Source organism: Hemiscyllium ocellatum, unplaced genomic scaffold (genome assembly GCF_020745735.1).
Source record: "Hemiscyllium ocellatum isolate sHemOce1 unplaced genomic scaffold, sHemOce1.pat.X.cur. scaffold_3216_pat_ctg1, whole genome shotgun sequence".
Taxonomy (NCBI): Eukaryota; Metazoa; Chordata; class Chondrichthyes; order Orectolobiformes; family Hemiscylliidae; genus Hemiscyllium; species Hemiscyllium ocellatum.
This window is the reverse complement of record NW_026868347.1, coordinates 4,583-8,147: the sequence shown is the minus strand read 5'-3', so window position 1 is coordinate 8,147 and position 3,565 is coordinate 4,583.

Genomic DNA, 3,565 nt, shown 5'->3' with positions numbered 1-3,565 from the left:
AGAGAGAGAGAGAGAGAGAGACAGAAAGAACACAAGAGAGAAAACACAAGAAATAGAGAGAGAACACGAGCGAGAGCAAGAGAGAGAACGAACGAATGAACATGACCGAGAGAAAGAGAGAACACGTGTGGGTGGAGAGAGAGAGAAAACACGTGGGAGTGAGTGAACATGAGCGAGAGAGAGAGAGAGAGAATACGAGGGAGAGAGAACACGAGAGAGAGAAAGAGAGAGAACATGAGGGGGAGAGAGAGAACATCACAGAGAATGAGACCACAAGAGAGAGAGAACACGAGGGGGGGGGAAAGAGAGAGAGAGAGAGAGACAGAGAGAGAGAGAGAGAGACAGACAGAGAGAGACAGAACAAAAACACGGTGGAGAGCGAGTGAGTGAGAGAGAACATGAGCAAGAGAGACAGAGGGAGAGAGAGAGAGAGAGATAGAGAACAAGAGGGGGATAGAGAGAGAGAGAGAGAGAGACAGAGAGAGAGAACACAAGGGTGGGAGTGAGAGAGAGAGAGGAGAACACGAGCAAGAGATAGAGAGAGGGAACACGAGAGAGACAGAAAGAGAGAGAATGAATGAACGGACGAACGAACAAGAGGGGGAGAGCGAGAGAGAGAGAGAGACAGAGAGAGAGAACACAAGGGTGGGAGTGAGAGAGAGACAGAGGAAAACACGAGCAAGAGATAGAGAGAGTGAACACGAGAGAGACAGAAAGAGAGAGAATGAACAGACGAACGAACGAACAAGAGGGAGAGAGAGAGGGAGAGAAGAACACGAGAGAGAGAGAGAGAGAACACGAGCGAGAGAGAGAACACGAGGGGGGGGGAGAGAGAGAGAGCGAGAGAGTGAACACGAGCGAGGGAGAGAGAGAGAGAGAATACGAGGGAGAGAGAGAACACGAGGGAGGGAGAGAGAGAGAGAGAGAGAACATGACAGAGAGCGAGACCATGAGAGAGAGAGCGAGAGAGAGAGCGAGAGAGAGAGCGAGGACAAACACACGGTGGAGAGCGAGAACAAACACACGGTGGAGAGCGAGAACACGAGTGAGAGAAGGAGTAAAAACACGAGGGAGAGAGAGAACACGAGGGAGAGAGAACACGAGGGAGAGAGAGAGAAAACACAAGGGAGGGAGTGTGTGAGAGAGAGAGAGAACGAACAAACGAATGAGAGTGAGGGAGAGAGAGAGAGAGAGAGAGAACATGAGTGGGAGCGAGAGAGGAAAAGAACAGGAGGGAGAGAGAGAAAAAAAAACACGAGAGTGAAAATACAAGAGATAGAGAGAGAACACGAGAGAGAGAGAGAGAGAGAAAGAGAGAGAGAGAGAGAGAGAGAGACAGACAGAGAGAGGGGGAGAGAACAAGAGCGGGAGAGATAACACCTGGGAGAGAGAACACGAGAGAGAGAATGAGAGAGAGAGAAGGAGAGAGAGAGACAGAGAGAGAGGAGGAGAGAGAGAGGAGGAGAGAGAGAGAAGGAGAGAGAGAGAAGGAGAGAGAGAGAAAAGGCGAGAGAGAAAAGGCGAGAGAGAGAAGACGAGTGAGAGAAGACGAGTGAGAGAAGACGAGTGAGAGAAGACGAGTGAGAGAGAGAGAGAAAACACGAGGAAAAGAGAAATAGAGAGAGAACATGAGAGAGAGAGAGAGAGAGAACACGAGTGGGAGCGAGAGAGGAAGAGAACAGGTGGGGGAGAGAGAGAGAGAGAGAGAGAAAAAAAAACACGAGAGTGAAAATACAAGAGATAGAGAGAGAACACGAGAGAGAGAGAGAGAGAAAAAGAGAGAGAGAGAGAGAGAGAGAGGGGGAGAGAACAAGAGCGGGAGAGATAACACCTGGGAGAAAGAACACGAGAGGGAGAACGCGAGAGAGATGGAGAGAGAGAGGAGGAGAGAGAGAGGAGGAGAGAGAGAAGGAGAGAGAGAGAAAAAGAGAGAGAGAGAGAAGGAGAGAGAGAGAGAGAGAGAGAGTAGGCGAGAGAGAGAAGACGAGAGAGAGAAGACGAGAGAGAGAAGACGAGTGAGAGAAGACGAGTGAGAGAAGACGAGTGAGAGAGAGAGAGAAAACACGAGGAAAAGAGAAATAGAGAGAGAACATGAGAGAGAGAGAGAGAGAACACGAGTGGGAGCGAGAGAGGAAGAGAACAGGTGGGAGAGAGAGAAAAAAACACGAGAGTGAAAATACAAGAGATAGAGAGAGAGCACGAGAAAGAGAGAAAGAGAGAGAGAGAGAGAGAGAGAGAACAAGGGCGAGAGAGATAACACCTGAGAGAGAGAAGGCGAGTGAGAGAAGGCGAGTGAGAGAAGACGAGTGAGAGAAGACGAGTGAAAGAGAGAGAGAAAACACGAGGGAGAGACAGATAGAGAGAGAACATGAGAGAGAACGAATAAACAAACGAACGAACGAACGAATGAACATGAGGGAGAGAGAGAGAGAGAGAACCTGGTTTTGTGAAGGGCAGGTCGTGCCTCACAAACCTTATTGAGTTCTTTGAGAAGGTGACTAAGGAAGTGGACGAGGGTAAAGCAGTAGATGTTGTGTATATGGATTTTAGTAAGGCGCTCGATAAGGTTCCCCCTGGTAGGCTAATGCTAAAACTACGGAGGTATGGCATTGAGGATACATTAGAGGTTTGGATTAGGAATTGGCTGGCTGGAAGGAGACAGAGGGTAGTAGTTGATGGACTATGTTCATCTTGGAGTGCAGTTACTAGCGGTGTACCACAAGGATCTGTTTTGGGACCATTGCTTTTTGTTATCTTTATAAATGATCTAGAGGAAGGGCTTGAAAGCTGGGTAAGCAAGTTTGCGGATGACACAAAAGTCGGTGGAGTTGTGGATAGTGAGGAAGGAAGTGGTAGGTTACAGCGGGATATAGATAAGTTGCAGAGCTGGGCAGAAATGTGGCAAATGGAATTCAATGTAGCTAAGTGTGAAGTCATTCACTTTGGTAGGAGTAACAAGAAGATGGATTACTGGGCTAATGGTAGGCTACTTGGTAGTGTGGATGAGCAGAGGGATCTTGGTGTCCATGTACACAGATCTCTGAAAGTTGCCACCCAGGTAAATAGTGCTGTGAGGAAGGCATATGGTGTACTGGGCTTTATTGGTAGAGGAATTGAGTTCCGGAGTCCTGAGGTCATGTTGCAACTGTATAAGACTCTGGTGCGGCCTCATCTGGAGTATTGTGTGCAGTTTTGGTCGCCATACTATAGGAAGGATGTGGAGGCATTGGAACGAGTGCAGAGGAGGTTTACCAGGATGTTGCCTGGAATGGTAGGAAAATCTTATGAGGAAAGGCTGAGGCACTTGGGGCTGTTTTCATTGGAGAAAAGAAGGTTTAGGGGAGATTTGATAGAGGTGTATAAGATGATTAGGGGTTTAGATAGGGTCGACACTGAGAACCTTTTACCGCTAATGGAGTCAGGTGTTACTAGGGGACACAGCTTTAAATTAAGGGGTGGTAGGTATAGGACAGATGTTAGGGGTAGATTCTTTACACAGCGGGTTGTGAGTTCATGGAATGCCCTGCCAGTAGCAGTGGTGAACTCTCCTTCTTTATGGTCATTT